This window comes from Rhineura floridana, chromosome 7 (genome assembly GCF_030035675.1).
Source record: "Rhineura floridana isolate rRhiFlo1 chromosome 7, rRhiFlo1.hap2, whole genome shotgun sequence".
NCBI classification, from domain to species: Eukaryota; Metazoa; Chordata; class Lepidosauria; order Squamata; family Rhineuridae; genus Rhineura; species Rhineura floridana.
Window position 1 is genome coordinate 132,710,110 of NC_084486.1, and position 18,706 is coordinate 132,728,815.

The 18,706-nt window shown below is 41.3% G+C and overlaps 1 long non-coding RNA gene across 1 annotated transcript; it reads left to right on the top strand.

The window, feature by feature from the left end:
• Positions 1-1,167: 1,167 nt before the first annotated feature.
• On the top strand, positions 1,168-18,028 carry LOC133388540 (uncharacterized). Its single transcript, XR_009763858.1, has 3 exons — positions 1,168-1,297; positions 12,679-12,770; positions 17,529-18,028. It is a non-coding gene; the product is annotated as an uncharacterized LOC133388540 (long non-coding RNA).
• The last annotated feature ends 678 nt before the right edge of the window (positions 18,029-18,706 follow it).

Below are 18,706 nucleotides of genomic sequence, written 5' to 3' on the forward strand. Positions count from 1 at the left end.
CCCTCCCTGCATCAGCTGTATGCCATATGCCTTGCTAGTCTGGAGGGTTCCCAATCCTCAGGAGCAGCTTTTGGAATGGGGCACAGGGGGCTGCAGCGGGCTGCCCCATCTCGCACAACACTTTCCACTGTCTCAAAGTCACAATTGGATACAATCCATTTAGCATAGGTTCCTCCAGATTGGTGGTGTTGGTGGTTTTTGCAGGTGTATTCTGCAACATTCATTGATGCAATCATAGTGTATTAGTGGTGGATTCATACTGAAACGTCCACACTTCATTCCACTTTTTTTATTAGTTCTTCTGTGATGTTTCCTTAATGTTACCACAATATTGCCATCTGGAGGGCACTCTTGCATTATAGCATAACAAAAGCCGGACAAAAAAACACATTTGCAGTATGAAAAGTTACAGGTTTTCAGCAGGAAACTATAGGATGTGGACTGGTTGGAAATGAAGCAGTAGGTCTGCCTCAAAATATTTACAATACAGTATTGAAAGTGGGATCACTTATAGCCACCCTGATACCATCATGAGTACAAATCATCAGGCATACACAATAAAAAGGATGTCTGGAGGGGGCTCATGTCTCATCACAAGACATAAAAAGAAACTCAGCAAAAAATAAACCCAACGAGACTCATTGGGTTTCACTTACACCTGTACTGCATGATGCAACTAGATGGAGGTCAACCACCAGTCAAGGAAATGTCATTCTTGAAATCCCGTTGACACTGCATAAGTACACATACTCAAGTGCTTTGCTGAAGTCAGTGAGGGAGCCAGAGGTCCTTTATTTTGAAGCCAATCATCTTCAACCTAGAGCAGCGATTCCCAACGTGGGCGGTAGCGCTCCCCTGGGGGGCGTTACAGCCTTTCAGGGGGGCATTGGCATCACTACAAACTTTAGGGGGGCGTTTGGGTTCATTAGGGGGGTGTTGACATTTGGCGGTCTGAAGTTGAAGCATTTAAGTTTGCCGTCCACAGACAGAGTAGAAAGAAGGGCAGAAGCACAGCGTCATTCTTTGCCCCACACTAACCTACCACAGCTAAAGTACTGAAACATAAGGAGGATGTAGCCAATCCAATCCAGGCTTACTTAACTGTACCTGAAGTCACATGTATACTACTTCAGAGTAAAGTGGGTTATTTTGCCAGTAACATTGATGGTGGCTATAGATATGTTTGGGGGAATGGAGGCAAGGGTTGCCTGCGGGAGTTCTTGAGCTGTAGGGGAGAGGCCCCATGATTTGCTTATATCCCCAGAGACAAAAGAAGGGAGACTGTAGGCTCGGTCTGGTAAGTAACCTACAGATTTCTTTGGGCAGGGTGGAAAAAATGAGGGGGTTTTATTATTACCTTACAGTGTTGATTTTGCCCTGTTCTTTGAGGTAGGTTTCTCTCCTACGTTCTGATTCACCCTAATTTAAATATCCTCATACCCTCACTCCTTCTATGAGGATTTAATGAGAAGCCAGGATAAGAAGGCATTTCAAAGCTGAGAAAGCTGTGTTTTGGAGGGTAGGGTGAGGAGGAGAAGTATGTTTATTTATCTGCTTTGCAGCTGTTTTCAAAACGTCTCGCCTTCTCAAGACATGTAAGCTGGAGGCTAGAACTACAGAGCTGTAAACTTATCAACATATGAGGGGGTCTGAGTCAGATGGCAAGACCCTGCAGGAGCGGCATGCACCTTTGCAGTAGGAAGTTTTTGCGGTACGCAGTCTCTTGCTGCTGCAGACGCTTGCAAATCTTGCAACTCACGTACCTCCCTCTGCCTTCCTCCCAGGCTTGGTAGCACTAAGTCTAGAAGTCGTTACTGTGTCTGCCTGACAAGGAGTTAATTGCCCAGGCTGTTGTAATTCTGTATCATTGTGCCCTGTTTGTGGCAGTGAAGAGAAGTTAAGGGAAGAATAGGAAGCATTGGCATATACTTAATCTGAGGGGGGCGTTGGGCACAAAAAGATTTTGCAAAGGGGCATTGGGTCGAAAAAGGTTGGGTAACACTGACAGGAGTTTTATAGCTCCAGTGGACACAACACTATCACTTAGTCCAGAACATAGCAACTCCAAAGCTATCTGGAGAGCAGATATTTCAACTCCCAAATTTCCTTTTTTTCCCTTTTCCTTTTTAAATAAAGATTTTGATGCAAGAGCCCTAACTGAATTAATTACAGTAGAGCCAGCAAATATGATAAAGATGACTTGGTTTACTTTGGAGGAGAAAGCAAAGACTTGCTGTATTTCATTCTATGCTATTTGCTTTATTTACAAATATACAAACAGAGTGTCAACGGAGGCAGGGGCATTACTTGGTACTCAGCCACGGGCCCATGACACCTGTTTGCAAAAAATTAGCACTTTATAAGTTATACGTATAGATGCAGATTTACACCTCTGAGCAAATTTAGATGGTGAGTGGCTGGACAGCCCTGTAAGCAAACTAGTAACAACAACAGCAGCATTTTTTAAAAGGGGGTGAAAAGGCAGATCTGTAGCTCAGTACACACACACACAAAAAAACAGGGCTAAGAGCCCCTGGATCATTCCCTAACAAGACTTGTGACTAGAGGCAAAGAGCAGAGACTCCTACAAGGCAGCAGATGTACTGCTTCGCATCTGATCCTCAGAGAGAGATCTTGCACTCTCAAGGTGCTTTCAGGCAGCACTCAGCACTCTCTCACTCCTCCTTTCTCTCTCTCTCAATCTGATCCTCTTCCAAACTGCCAACTGCCGTTCTACACATACACACGCTCACGCTCAACAGTTCAACATATTGCCAACTGTCTTCCAACCATTACCTCCCACTGAGGTTTAGCTGCCCAAATGTTTCGCTGGCCTACCAAATTGTAAGAATTCAAAATTTTAATTTATGTGTGCATTTTGGTCACATTCACACTCTGCTCCAGCATGTAGGCGGGGCACAGTAACTGAGGGCCCCAAACTGGCAAAATGACAAGGTCTTCCACAAATCTAAATCCGAGTCTGCCTTCAGTTGGGGAAGTGGTCAAAGATTTATCTTCTTATGTAATATTAACAGAGAGGAAACTAATGGCCTCCTTCTAATGATTGGTAATGTAAGCCACTCTTGAACAAGTGTCATTAGCAAACAAGGAGAGACCTCATAAATTAATTTATGTTTATAAGAGAAAGCATTAGACGAGCACACACTTTGCAACTGAAATCTCAAACGACAAGCCACTGGCAGGGCAAAGGTCAAAAGGCTTTTTTCAGCATAGATGCACTGCTTGTTTAGTAGTCTGAGATCACAAGTTGAGTTCCTCACTGCAGCCAGATATGTGAGGACAGAGGGGGACAAGGAAAAAGCAGAGATCACAGCAGGACACCTTAGCAGAAGTAGTAACTCTGTTTGTAAAGTACCCTTCTTCTGATGGCTGATGTTCAAAATATTTTTCATTAAAACATGCAACACAGTCAAAAAACAATAAAATCTACCCCGTTTTTAAGAAGAGGAAAAACACTGGATGAATTCCCTAAGGCTGTGTACGCGTTACTAACTTGCAACACAGCTAGGCAGCTCTTTTTCTTAATTTGGATTGATGCTGATTTGGGGAAAATGCATCAAAAATCAGTATTTCATAAGAAACAACAGGGTAGATATGGATTGTGGCTAACATGGTGTGTACTGCATCCTACACGAGTGGTAGTGCACTGGATGTAGAGCTAGAACACAGCTTCCAACATTTGACAGAGGGAATGCTTGTTTAAGACAGTGATTGGGGACCTGTAGCCCCCACCCATTATGTTGACCTACAGCTTCTATCATTCCCATTGGCTATGCTGCCTAGGGCTGATGGAAGTTGGAGTCCAACAATATCAGACTTCCCTGGGAAGAGGATTGATTGTTAAACCACTCTGAGAATTGTTCATCTGTAAGAGGAAAAGGGATCTCCTACCAAGTCTCAGCACACTTAACAAACACCAGTTTCCAGGATTCTTTGGGGGAAGCCATGACTGTTTCAACTGGTATTACGGCACTTTAAATGTATGGTGTGTCCACAGAATTATAGAGTTAGAAGGGACTTCAAAGGTAATCATATCAATGCAAAAAAAAATATCCACAACTGCTACTACCATAGGTGATCCTTCAGCCTCTCCTTAAAAAAAAAAGAGATACCACCACCTTCTCTGTTCCACTATCAAACAGTCTGTTTATTCTTTATTCTTTTTTTTTGTAATGTTAACCCAGTGGGTTAGATTCTAGCCTCTGAAGCCACAGAAAACAACTTCCTTCACCATCTGAGGGGAGATAGGATACCACTCTTCAAATACTTAAAAGGTTGCCACACAGAAGAGGGCCAGGATCTCTTCTCAATCGTCCCATAGTGCAGGACACGGAATAATGGGATCAATCTGCAGGAAGCCAGATTTCAACTGAACATCAGGAAAAACTTCCTGTTAAGAGTAGTATGGCGATGGAACCAATGACCTAGGGAGGTGGTGGGCTCTCCAGCACTGCAGGCATTCAAGAGACAGCCGGACAGGCACCTGTCGGGTATGCTTTAATTTGGATTCCTGAATTGAGCAGGCGTTGGACTCGATGGCCTTATAGGCCCCTTCCAACTCTACTATTTTATGATCTATGTGACAGTTCTTCAGCTACCGGAAGATAGCTATTAACAGGTCTAGTTTTCTACTCTCAGTTTTACACAAAAGAGGAAGATGAAGTAAGAACACTAGTGCATTTATGATCTTATCAGCAGACATGAAGAGGCTTTTTATATGTGAAGTAGGCTTCAGCCAATGTCCAGAAGCCTGTGGTGTTCTCAACATTGAGTTCACAAGTCTCTCATCGCCATCATAAGGTATATTCTTGGCACAAAGGTTGGTGACCAAAACACTTTAGAGCAAACTCAAACGAACATTAGACATGAGGAAACCTATGTCCTCAGCAGCCTAAGGGCCTGGTCTCTAGAACTTTGTGTAAGACCTTGGGCTGGAATCTCTTTAGACCCTGGTAAATGGGAGCACACATAAAACATGGACTGGACCCCTACCCCAGCATTACAGCTATCATACAGTCTCTTAATCATATCTTCTCAACTTCAAGATAAGCATACCCACCTCTATTAGTCTTTCCTCATAGGATTTGGTCTTCAGGCCCCTCACCATGCTTATTTTTATTTATTAAAATAAATAAACGGGTGGCCCTCTGCCTGTGCAATGCTCTCCTCAGGGAGACATACCTGGTGCCATCTTTATCTATTTTTAGACCCCAGGCAATACTTTCCACTTTACCTAGGCTTTTGGCACTTAATGTATAGGGTTTCCGCTATTGGCTGCCTTTTTTGGTGGGGTGGGATTTGTAGACCTGTCCTTTATTTGTATAGATGCACTGATAGGATGAGTTAGTTGAATACTAAGTATGGTAACTCTACAGAGAACATTTTGGAGCATTCACAAGACCAGTATAACACATCCAAATCTAGCATGCCAAACAAACTTTTCTTGATTTCATCACATTTAAAACAATGTCCTCTTTCTTCTGGTTCATTAGCCAGAGTCATATCATCCTAATCCATCGCCCATCGTTCAGGCTTTTCATTTATTCAATTATGTTGGAAACTGGTCCATCCAAACAACATCTTCTGGGAAATGTCATCCTACAAGATCTACCTACTAAGCTTTAGAGGTTCAGTGAAAGTCTGTACTTGTGGGGACACCCCAAAAGCTGAGTGTATAATTAAAGTCTCACCACTGATGTTGTAAGTTAATGTGCCAACCATCACCACTGACCTGTGTCAATCTATATGACAAGCCCCCACCCCCATCCCAAAGAGGAATGAATAATGCTATCAACCTTTGGCAATGAAGTGGAAAGATTCAGAGAGCATCCTTAGGGTCAGGAAGAGAAAATTAGAGTAAGAGATCTGTCACTCAGTCCTGTGACAGAGATGTAGGAAAAGATGTGGCAGTCTGATTTGACAAAGGCTTTAGTGGGAGCAACAAAAATCTGTGTTCAGCCTGAGTCTCAAGAGGCAGTAATTCAAAGACTGATCTTTAACAACAACAAAAAAGCCAACAGCATCACAAAAAAGTGCTGTTTTGCTTATTCCCATATATTGTTCTTCCTTCCAGAACAGCTATCTCCAGCTCAACTACGAATAACCTATATTCTGGCATACATGCATTAAGCACGTTTCATCAGGAAAATATAGAGCTTTTCCACATCAGCTACACGGGGGCAAATGCTCACAGTTGTTTGGGAGAGCCAGCAGCTTGGTTTTTTTCCCATGTAGAAAGTCCCAGGACCAGTCCTTGACATCTCCACTGAAGGATCTCTGGTAGCAAACTGGGGGAAAAACTCTAGTGGAGACTTTGAAGAGCCACTGACAGCCAGAGTAGACAAGTCTTCCCCCAACCTGGTACCTTTCAGATGATGTTAGACTACAACTCCCATCATCCCTTACCACTAGCCATGCTAGCTGGGGCTGGTGGGAGTTGTAGTCCAAAGCATCTGGAGGCGCACTAAATTGGGGAAGGCTGAAGTAGATAATAATGGGCTAAATGGACCAATGTTCTCACAGGATAAAGCAGCTTCATATGTATATATCCATGTATCTGCTAAAGTCAAGTTTGTATGCATTTTGCTTGTCTTTAGGAAACTGCAGCAGAATTTGGAATCTCAAGTTTTTCAGGACCCCAATCCCCAGGGTTGCTGAGAAAAGTCTTAGAAACACAAGGGCAGCCAGTGACTGAAGAATTATAGGGTTCAACACAGAGATATCCTGATTAAAAAAAAAAGGGAATAGCCCTAATAATTGCATATTGTGGTGAAACCCAAACTTTTTATGCCAATATCTGCTATATATTTTGGAAAGTTGTTTGTTTGCTATGCATATGGACACTCTGAAGATACTGTAACCAAATTTTGCATGATGGTTCCTGAGATCTAAGAGCAGGTTCTCATCCATGCTTGGATACAGTTGGACACCATTTTGAATCAAGATGGTGGACTGGACCTTTCAACACTGTCCTGATTTTAACCACTGTTTTCAAAAGTGCACTGTTTTTTTGGTTTCTTAGACTTCCCAAGCAACGCCAGGTATGAAGCTGCTAGTTAATTATGCAATTAAGTTTTACTTTGTTCATTGCATGCAGTACAATAGCCATGATCTGCCTTAACCAGTTTAGTAATCAGTGGTTATGGAGACTAGCAGCTTGATGTATCATGGCAAGTTCTCCATGCCTGCACTAAAAGATTTTTACTCAAAGTGTAGATAAACTACTTAAATGTTTTAAACAAAATAAAGATTTTTTGTTCACTCATAAAGAAAAGAACAGTGCTCTCAAGTTGTAACAAATTAAAATATTCTTCATATCTCTGATGGATTTTGTATGAAGCACATGTATAATTTTAAAGGCCCTTCTGTGCATCCTTCTATCGTCTGAGGTGGGGCAAGCAGGGATCTTTTCTGCTGTGGCACCCTATCCTTTGGAACATGGCAGTGTAGTATAGTGGTTAAGCATGTCAACCTGGGACTTCAAACCCATACTCACCCATGAAGCACACTGCATGACATTAGGCCACTCATTTTCTCTCAGCCTAACATACCGCATGGTGGGATGGTTGTGAAATTATCTGGATTTATTTGACATTGTTTTATATATGCAATTATTTTTACATATGTAATTGTTTTCATTTCATATATATATATATATTTGTTTTAATTGTTTTTATATATGCAATTGTTTCAAGTGTTTTTATACATGCAATTGTTTTGCATGTGGCTTTCACTATATTGCGAAATCACTTTGAGATGCTTTATAGGACACGATTGATAAATGAAATAAATGCTACTACTACTACTGCTACAACAACTAAGAATAATAATACAAGGAAGGAGGAGGGGGAAAACCTCCTCCAGTTCTTCTAGTGAACGAGTCCTGTGGATAGAGTTCTGCCCACAAGCAGTCTAAATTCAACCTAATATTTTAGCTTTACACTCACGTACACACCATATATGTAAAGCACATCCCCCAGTAAAGAATCCTGGGAACTGTAGTTTACCTCTCATAGAGCTACAAATCCTAGCACCCTTAACAAACTACAGTTCCCAGGATTTTTTTTAAGTCGTGTGCTTTAAATGTATGGTGGTTACGACTTACTTGGCTTTTACAGAAGCTCTTCTTCTTCCTTCTCCATCCCATTAATGACCTTTTTTCACGGTATGACTTTTTAATTAATGTTTTCCTGTTTTAATACTTCCATATACCACTTTCAGAGGCTGCCAGGACCAGCCAAAGGCATTTTGCAGCCTAAAGCGAAGCAGCAAATGGCACTCACACCCACCCACCATTAAGCCAAGGTGCACAGTACTCATGGCTAGTTATGTTATTTTGGCACCTGAGGCAAAAAATCTCACAAGCACCTCTCCCCTTCCTTGGCAGGTAAAAAAAATACAATAAAAAAATAAATAAAAAGTTTGCTGCCCTTTCATGACACCCATATTCAGGCACATGCTCCATGCCTGCTCACCCTGTCATTTGAAAGGCCTACAAGACTCTCTGTTAACTGTTTATATGTATTTATGTTATAACTAAAATAAAATAAAAATCAGCTGCCTCACTCTGCCTAACTTTAGGGCCAGCTCTAGAGGCTGCTTATACTAGAAAAATGGTAGTGGTGTGGATATATATCAGGGATAGGCCTGGAATTCGAATGCAGCCCTCCAGACATTTCTGTTTAGCCTTCAGGCCTTTCCGCAGGCACCACCCCTTTTCCCCAAGCCATGCCTCTCATCAGCCTTGCTGTGCACCCTCCTTGAGTGTTTTTGCTTGAACCCTGATAATGCTTCTTGCTTGACTGAAGGGAGGATAGCGATGGATGTGTGCATAGATTAATATTGGATGCTCCACTCCCTTTTACTTCTAGCCCACGCAATGTCATGCACGCTCCATAATGTCTATGCATATGCTCCATAATATTTAAGCCCTTACTGCTGGATGGCACCAAACTGTGTATGAAACCTGACCATTCACAACGAGTTTAGTGTGCGGGGGGAAAAAATATTTCCAGTCCCCAGAGCACCACTTAGAAGAGGAAAGGGAGGCCCCCAAGAAAACAAAAGGTTGCCATCCCCACTTTAGCTGATCATTTCACCACTTCAGTTTTTGATAGGGTTGGCGGTTGTTGCTCCAAAGTGGCCAGGCCCAGAATTAGCAGGGGTTTGGCCATCGCAGTTGTGGTTGGCAAATCTCAGCAGGGAAACTTGCATAATGTCAGTTCCCATTATGCCTAGTTGGTTTTGATCAATGCTCTTTGTCCCTCATTTTTGGAAGCAGAGCAATGTTTGAAATAAAAACAAGTTAGTTATGGCTTAAGGTATCAGGTACATCCAGGAAATGTACCCTATCCTGCAAAATGGTGCTGGGGCATCCTAACACTTCACTGCATGCAATTAGGTTAGCAAGTTTGAACGGGCGAAGAAGAGACATAAAAGGCAGGAAACAGAATGTGATTGGAAGGGTATGCATTCAATAAAGAGGAAAATTAATCTACAAGGAAAAAACAGAATCTCTGCAACACTTCTAATAAAAAATGCCCTGGGCACCTGCAGTGCTTTCAGGGTGCATTTTTAATGTAATCATTTTAAATTTTAATTGTATTCTTTCCCAAATGATTAACTTTCTTCTTTCCACTCAAAAGCTCCTTGCAGTTCCACCTTGATGTGGTCACTTTCTACCATTTCCCTTTAATTGTATCTTTTTGATGAATTAAGCCATCATTTTGGTGGTTTTCATCTCTTTGTAGCCAAAGGAGCAAAGGGGGGGGGATGGCTGAAAAGGTGGCTAGAACTACATTTCTCTTTGCAAAACTCTTCTTGAGATTTTGGCATCGAAGAAGCTGCCAAGGAATCAGACTAAGCACATGCAATGCAGGAAGACAAAGAGGATGTCTTAGCTTTGCTGATTTACTTTAATAGCCGTCGAGGAGCCAGCACGGTGTAATGCTTAATGTTGGACTTGAACGTGAGAAACCAGGGTTCAAATCCCCCATTCGACCATGAAGCTCACTGGGTGACTTTAAGGCAGTCATCGTCTCTCAGCCTAATCTACCTCACAGGGTTGTTGTAAAGATAAAATGTAATAGTAAATATAGTAATCTAGGATATTGGTCTTCAACTAGCTGGTAAGGACTTATTGTAACAGTAATACCATCACCATACTGATTTTTTGGGGGGGGATGGGGGCTGTGTTGGTTTTTTTAAGAGAAAGATAGAGAAAGACAAGAGGCCCTCCCTTTATAGGTACAACTGGTGACAACACTATCATTTTGGTGCCCAGTTAACATTTATTTGCCTAGGCATTTAGAGTTTTGTAAGTTGATGAATGATTAACCTCTCTGTTGTTTATAGCTGCTTTATTTGCTTGGTGGTATATTTTAGTGTGTATTGCTGTTTATTTTATTATTGGGATGCTTCTTTTTATTTTCTATTCTGTACCCCGCCTTGGTATCTGTATTTGATGAATGACAGGTTATAAATATTTTAACCACAGCAGCAACAATTTTAATAATAGTAGTAAGGAAAAAGGAGAAAGGATGAGGTTTCTGTCTCTTTAATAGTTTAATACATTGAATAGTTGGTTGATTTAGAATATGTTTGGGCCATTTCAGGGCAAAAAACCCTCCCAAAGCTGCTTACATGTAAAAGCATTGTGTGTTTTATTGCTATGCATTTGAAAACCTCTTCAGATATCATAACCAAATTTTGCATCATGGTTCCTGAGATCAAGGTTTCAATTGAATGCCATTTTGAATCAATATGGTGGACTGAACTTTTCAAAACTGCACTGATTATTTGGTTTCTTAGAACTCCTGAAGACTACCAGGTATGAGGCTGCTAGTAAAATGATAAAACACGTTAGTAAAATACCATAGTTTAGAATAGTGAACAAGTCCAGCCAAGCCATCCCCAAGATTAATCAAACCATTAAAAAACTCACTTTTTAAAAAGCCAACAGAAAATAACCACTAATAATTCAAGGCCAGTCCACATGTGTAAGAGCATCTCAGCAAATCCCAATTTGAAACAGTTGGTTCTTCAGAGTCTGTTTGAAAGCCAGAACTAACAGGGCCAGCAGTATATCCCTTGGTAAAGAATTTCCACAAACGAGGACTCATCACTGAAAAGGCTGTCTCTAGTGCCTACCAGTCATGATAACCTGCCATAAGGTGCCACATTACTCTTCCTGTTTTCGTTGCAACAGACTACTAAAGTTATCCTTCTGAAAGTTGTTACCTATCAGACTTCCCCAATCTGGAGACATCCAGATGTTGTCAGACCAAAGCCTATCAGCCCCAGCCAGGATGGCCAATGGTCAGGAATTATGGGAGCTGTAGTCCAAAACATCCGGAGGACTTCATTTGGGGAACGCTGGGCTAGATGGCCAGTGGTCTGATTCAGTGGGAGGAAGTTTCATATAAATTCATCTATGCCCTCCCTCAATTCCGTTCTCCTCCATTCTCCTGTCCCATGGCCAAATTCCAAAAATCTTTGGAAATCTCAGTTTTAGAAGCTGAATAAACTATTCAAATTAAATAAATGCATGTAATGATTATGCTTCATTTGAATAATTCATTCTGGTCACAGGATTTGTGTTTCTTTGAAAAAGAATTTGAACTGTTGGCAGGCATGGATTGCCCACAGCCCTGAAGTATGCTATATATTTATTTGCTTTACATTTTCCATCATCTTGTACCAAATATTTTTGTACTAAAACTAGAACATATGCCTATAAATTATTGCACTCCATGGATTAGGTTTATGGTTTATAAACAAAAAAGAATGTTCAGTGACTTTTTATTCTACTGTTTTATGTTTAATGCTCGGCACATTAGCAAAGTAGCAATCAATAGTAGACAAAATGACCAGATATTCTAATGTTCCCCACTCCTGTCAACTTCTCTGCAATTAAAGCGGAAAAACTAAATATTTTGAAATGTTATGCATAATTGGAGACTCATTCACCCAAAACAAGCACTTTGCAAAAAATCTCTTTTTTTTGCTTTACAACCAATTACAATCAAAAATTGGCATTCAGCATCACAGTGATATGATGTTTTGTGGGATGCAAGACTATCTTATGAAGCTATAAAATGAAAGGTTGGTTTTATTTCCATCATAAATATGATTTGTCATGGCTTTCCAGTCATTGGGAAGGTTTAGAATTTATACTAAGGCTTCAAAAACCATTTCAGTGGAAAGAATACCCCCTTCCCAAAAAATTAGGATTGAATAGGACTGTAATGGGTTTGGTTTGTGTGATGCGAAGTGGAGGACCTGCCTTCTGGTTTGGGGTAAGGTGAAATGCGCAGCTAGTTAATTATGGCAATCAAAGCAGCATCAGGGAAAGAAGTTCTTAAACCCAGTATTGTCCCCACTGGAGGGCAGTTTCTTTTGCTGCCCTAAGCAAATTCAACAGCTGCTGTTAATAAGATCCTTCCCATCTGACAGTTAAAATATGTGGAGCACCTCAGACAGTGTGCCAGACCATCCAAGAGTAGGATATGGATGTGTGTGCGTGTGCGTGTGTGTGTGTGCGTGTGCGTGTGCGTGTGTGCGTGTGTGTGTGTGCGTGTGCGTGTGTGCGTGTGTGTGAGAGAGAGAGAGATGTTCTTGTTTTTATTGTTGTTTTTAGTTTGATTATTTCTGTTTCAGTGTTTGGATCTCTGTTACTTTTATGGGTAATATCTAACTAACAGCACAATCCTACTCAGAAGCAAGTCCTACTGAATGCAGTTTACTCTCAGGTAAGTGGGATTAGAATTGCATCCTTCATCATTCTCAATAGACTTCTCTGAGGATGATCAACACTGGATATCCCTCTGTATTTGTAAGCCAGCACAAACAACTCCTTTGCAAAAAAAAAAGAAAAAAAGAAAAAAAAATTTAAATAAAAAAATAAATTAAGCCATTTACTATGCAATATTTACTATTTTGCATAATTTACTTTGGTTGTGCTAGTGATATGTCCTAGATTTAACATGAAGTAATATCGGGTAGGAGGGGAATGCTGAAGATTTCCCTTTTCAGCACTTTCTCTCCTCTCCAACACTCACTGCCTCTCTCCTGCTGTTTTTCTTTCAGTAGGAAATATCAGAAATAGCCCCTACCAGGAGAAATCAGTGTGGCATAGTGGTTAGAGTGTTGGGCTAGGACCTGGGAGACCAGGGTTCAAATCCCCACTCAGCCACGAAGCTTACTGGATGACCTTGGCCCAGTCACTGCCTCTCAGCCTAACCTACCTCACAGGGTTGTTGTAATAATGAGATGAGGAGGGGAAGAACCATATATGCCACCTTGAGTTCCTTGGAGGTAAGGTGGGATATAAATGTAATCAATGAAATAAAATAATAGTAAATAAAATAGACGTGGGGAAGCAGCTCCAGGAGGGATCCTTCACCACCATGACTGTGCATTAGATCCCACGTCACTTGCTTTATAGGAGTGAATCATGTCTAGTTTGTGTTCAGAGCTTTGTCTTGTGACCACTGAACATATTGTTCAGCAACCCATCTTATTACTGAGATTTCAGTATGCAATGTCCATTATGCATCTCTATGCAGCCTTGCTTTAAAAAAAAGAAAATAAAAGAAATGGAAAAGCACGTTTCTCATGAAACAATTCTGCAACCAACATCACAGCCTGCATTTGCACAGAATCACAGCATATCAAATGTAACTTCTTTCACATCAGAAATGTACCAACCAGAAACATAATTGAGGACAAGAACAGTTTGTTACTACAACAGAGCCAGTCTTCCAACATGACTGCTCCCTTCTCTGACCTTTCAGTTCTTGTCCCAAAAGGAAATATATACAAAGCCTTTACAAGATGTGCCTGGAAATGAAAATTCATAAGCTTGTTGATTATAAAGGACAATGAGTTGGACAGTTATCTTGTGGAGTTATTGCAATAATTATAATAGTGATGACATTGATAATGAGTCAAAGTATGTTTGAAGTGCTGGTTGTTTTGCAGATTAGTGCTGCAATCCTACATACATTGACGGGAGAGTCAGGATCACTGAAGACAGAGAGACTTACTTCGAAGTTAATGTGCATAGGATTGCACATGTGACATTTCAGTGAATAGGGCTTGCATAGGAGCTAGTGTTATCTTGAGGTCTCACACAATTAAGAAATCTAAATAAATTGTGTTTTAATAAATTTATTTAATTTGCATATGAATAAAATGACTCATTCTGAAGAAAGAAAGTCATTTATTTTTTGTAGGGCTGAAACACTTAATTGATTAATCTATGCAGCCAATCTATTTTTTAAAAAAATGTTTTAATTGACTAAACAGGCACCCCCAGTTAATGAAGAAATAATTGTTAATTATTTTGTAACTTATGTATTTCTAAACATTGCTGGTGGCAGGCAACATATTGCTACAGAGGAGGGAATACTTCCAAGATGGCACCCAGTGCAACATATATATGCACTACACCATCTAACAACAAAGTTTTTTAGGGGGGTGTTGCTTCGAAACAATTGTTTTAGTCATCTACAAATTGACGCAGATTTAATTGAATAATTGACTGATGAAAACTTATTTGACTAATCAGCTACTTAAAAATTCGGCCATAGCGAACATTCACGGTCATTCTGCAGCCAAGATTTCAAGCCAATTAGCTTGCTCACAAAATTGGTTTTTATGGAGGGAGGAAGAGAATTCCACTGCTGCTGTTGGCATGGTCAGTTGAGATCCACAAAAAGTACCCTCTCTCCCTTCAGCTGTCTTGAGTGCTAAGGGGCACGCTGGGCCTTGAGATTCGCAGGAAATGGGAAGCAGAATATTTGCCCACTGCTGCTGGTGCCCTCCCCAGAGGTTGCTTCTTTAGGGCAAATGGGGCACTGCCCCACCGACCTCACTCTGTCCTTAGCCAGCCCCCGCCTGCCTGCCTGCCTTCCAACTTACAGCCAGTTCAGGAGGTGGCACTGCCCTATCAGCCTCTTCCTCCTTAGTCTCAGTGTTGCCTTTACAGAACTCAATAGGGGAAAAACTAGAATTCATTGGCTTTGCTTGCCATTGGCTCTGGCTCCAATTACTGTTTGGACTCCTGGACTTCTGCCCTACCAGTCTAATGGGCATGAGCTGCCACTGGCCCTTCCCTTCCCTGGCAGCATAAACATAACACATACACACAACTATTCTTCTGAATGTTTACAGTTTTAGATGAGGGAATGCCTCTTTTAAAGGTTACCTCGCCTGCCATTTTTGAAGATGGTGCCTGTTTTGATGCATGCATCACAGAAGGCAGGAGGGGGGGGGAGAGAGAGAGAGAGAGAGTATTCCCCCTTCTTTCACATATGCCTCATCTGAAATTACCATGCAGTTCCTTAAGTTGGAAGGTAACATCTTAGAAAAGGCATACCCTAGGGTTGCCAGGTTCAGGGCCTGAGACTGATCCTGTATCTTTAGGAGAAGAGAAAGTCAGCCAAGTGCAGGTGTTCTTACAATGGTGCAATGGGAAAAACCACAAGGTGGAATTCTCCCTTCCCCCTGCACAACTTTTAAAGATACAGAAGTCCTCTTGGAGGCCAGGCCTGGCAACCAAAAGGTCTTCTGTATCTTTAAAAGTTGTGCAGGGGGAAGGGAGAATTCCACCTTGTGGTTTTTCCCATTACAGGGTTGCAAGAACACCTGCACTTGGCTGACTTTCTCTTCTTCTAAAGATACAGGATCAGTCTCAGGCCCTGAACCTGGCAACCTTAGATGGGGTGTATGGCCCGAGAAAGGGCATGGCTCAGGAAGAGTCCTGAGGGCTATCTAGAGAGGCCTAGAGGGCCACATTTGGCCCCTGGAACTTGAGGTTCCCTACCCATGAAGGAATTGTTGCAGTCCTTACTGTACCAATGAAATCTTTTGGAAAGGATGGGTTTTAAAGAAACAAAAACTCTCCTGAGCTGTAATGACCTTGGTAACAACCTCAGCATTCCCAATTCAAATCGACAACTCCTAGATTTAAAATAACAAGGATAAATATGGACACAAACAGCCATTTATGGCAATAGGAACAAACGCTCTCCACGGGCCAGCCTTGTATTCAGCCAGCCAGCTAGCATGGCCGAATTATCTGCAGAGTTGTGCTAAAGAGACGGCAGGCACACAGACCTCTTTTTAAAAATGATTAATATTTAACTGGCTTTCTGAACCTGTCTCTGTTGTTCCTTCTGATTAGATATTGAAGCCCAGCAAGGGTGTGCATGTGAGACACTCAGCCCATCCCTCTCTTCACTTTCGAGCCTCTGCAGTTGCAAGTTGGGCTTCTCGAACATAGATCTGCTGTGGTTCTGTTTGTTTAGAAACAGACTGAAAGAAAAAGCCAGCCACACTAGTGTAATAAGACCCCCTCGCTTTTTCTTTCTTTCTTTTTATGAAAGGGGTGAAATAATTTTAAAACACAGACAGACAATCAGTTTATTTATTTAGAAACTTGTTAAAAAGAGTCTGGGAATTGAAATAGTTAGTGTGGACATTGTACAGAACTGGCCGGGAGCCAATCATCCAACTCTCAAGGGAGAACCAATGAACAAGGGATCGAGGGCTTTTTCCCCTCCCACAAGGGGGGAATGGATGTTTTTTTTAAAAAGTGATTAGTTATACCCACAAGCAACACCTGAATTGGAGTCCAACCCTGTTACCTCAGCCAGGGAACTTCAAAGGCCTGTAAGAATGTTTAGCTGTTTAGTGCTGGAACTGGAGCAATGTATCACACTTTTCAAAAAGCTGTGTAAACAGTTTGTTCCCTTTTGTAGAAAAATTTCTTAAGCTTTGCATCCTCCTCCATTGTAATCAGCATCCATTTACAAGGCTGCCATGTTTCATCCAAGGATAGCTTGATGGAGGGAACCCCCCTTCCCCCCCTTTATAGATCATTCCTCCTTCAACATATATAAAAGAACATATCCACATCAGTGGGAAGGATCGACAGTAGGCAGCGAAAGGCCTGGGAGGGAATCTTGGGGGATTGGCCTATCTATTTTGATATTTTCTGTACCAGATGTGGAAACCCTTTGGCCCTGCAGATGTTGCTGAACTACAACTCCCATCACCCTTGGCCATGCTTGCTGGGGCTGATGGGAGCTGTAGTTCAGCAATATCGGTCAAAGGGTCCCCATCCCTGGCGGTCTGTACATATCAGCAGTGCCTCTCCAGGGTCTTAGATGGGAGACTCTCCCAAACCTACTTGAAGATGACAGGGACTGAACCTGGGACTTTTTGCATACAAGTCACTGAGCTACAGCCCTTTCATGAAAGGAAAGATGTTGGAAAGGGGATCCTAATTTTAGCATCAAATTAGTGCAGAATTAAGGGAGTGATGTCAACCTCAGTGTCTTCAGGATGCCCCTGAAAACAAACATGAAAAGCCTTGCAAGTAAATACATAAAATGATAATAAGCATTAATGTTATTGTTCCATGTCTTATTTATATAACAAAATTATATACTGCCTAATTGTAAATAAAATCTCTAAATATATGTCCTCTTTTTTCCATTCAGGTAAGGTTTGCTAGCCTAGATCAGGCATGGGGAATCTATAGCCCTCTGGTTATTTCTGAACAACTCCCATCATCCCTGACCACTGGCCATGCTGGCTAAAGCTGATGTGAACTCAAGTCCAGCATCTGGTGGGCCAAAGATTCCCCACCACTAGGTAGCAATGGAGAGATCAAGAGATCATTCTGTAATTTCTATCATTCTAGGGGAGCAGTACACATCGGATCCTGTGAACATTGTGTATCTAACACAACTTTCTTTGCAAATATACTGAAGTGTATATGTCAGTTACATACACAGATCTATAAAAAGTACAGTAGATTAGATAAACAGAAAAGTTACATGTAGTGTGATGAATATATGCATGCATGGATCAATAGGGTCATTTTCTCTGGGTATCTTTTACATGCACATACTTCAAAGATAAAACTTGGCCTTGCTTGTACTCTGCAGTACCATCTGACTTTCATGAGTCATTTATTCCAAATACCCATGTATGTGTGCAGACCTGTATTACTGTTTCTCAATAAATGTAATGCAGATGTGTATTGTACGACAGCATAGCTTGCCATACATTGTGTAGTAACTTTGCTCTGTATAGTGTATACAATTCTATTATATACTATAGGACATAACATCTACTAAGGGGAAGGAAGTGCCAGGGGTGTTTAAAGGGTCAGTTTCCTTGGGAGAAAAAAGTACTGAGAATCTGTGATATTTTTGGTGGAATCTATTTATTTACAGTGATACAGGTAGAGCATATGGGAAGCAAGGCAGCAAATGGACCGACTGTGCTAATCTTAAAGCAACAATAACCCTCCAAAAGGTACAGCACATGCCTGCAGCTCCTTAAAGCTGCTTCTTGCCAGGCAGTTCAGTTTCATTGAAAATGGTTTCTCTTTCCCTGGGATAAAAGTCTAACCCTTGTTCATCTCCCACCCAGAGAGATGGGTCTGATATCCAACCCTGGCTTTGACAACTTCTCAATTAACAATTCCGTATTAGTGGTCAATGTCAGTCTAAAAGCAGGCTTTGAACAGAAGAGTGTGGTTCATAACAGCTTATATAATGTATTGCTATATATTTATTTAAGATGTTATGGCTTATATATCACATCAGTGTTGTATATACTTCATATAGCAAAGCCAGAGAAGAAACAAACACACATACACTGGGATGCA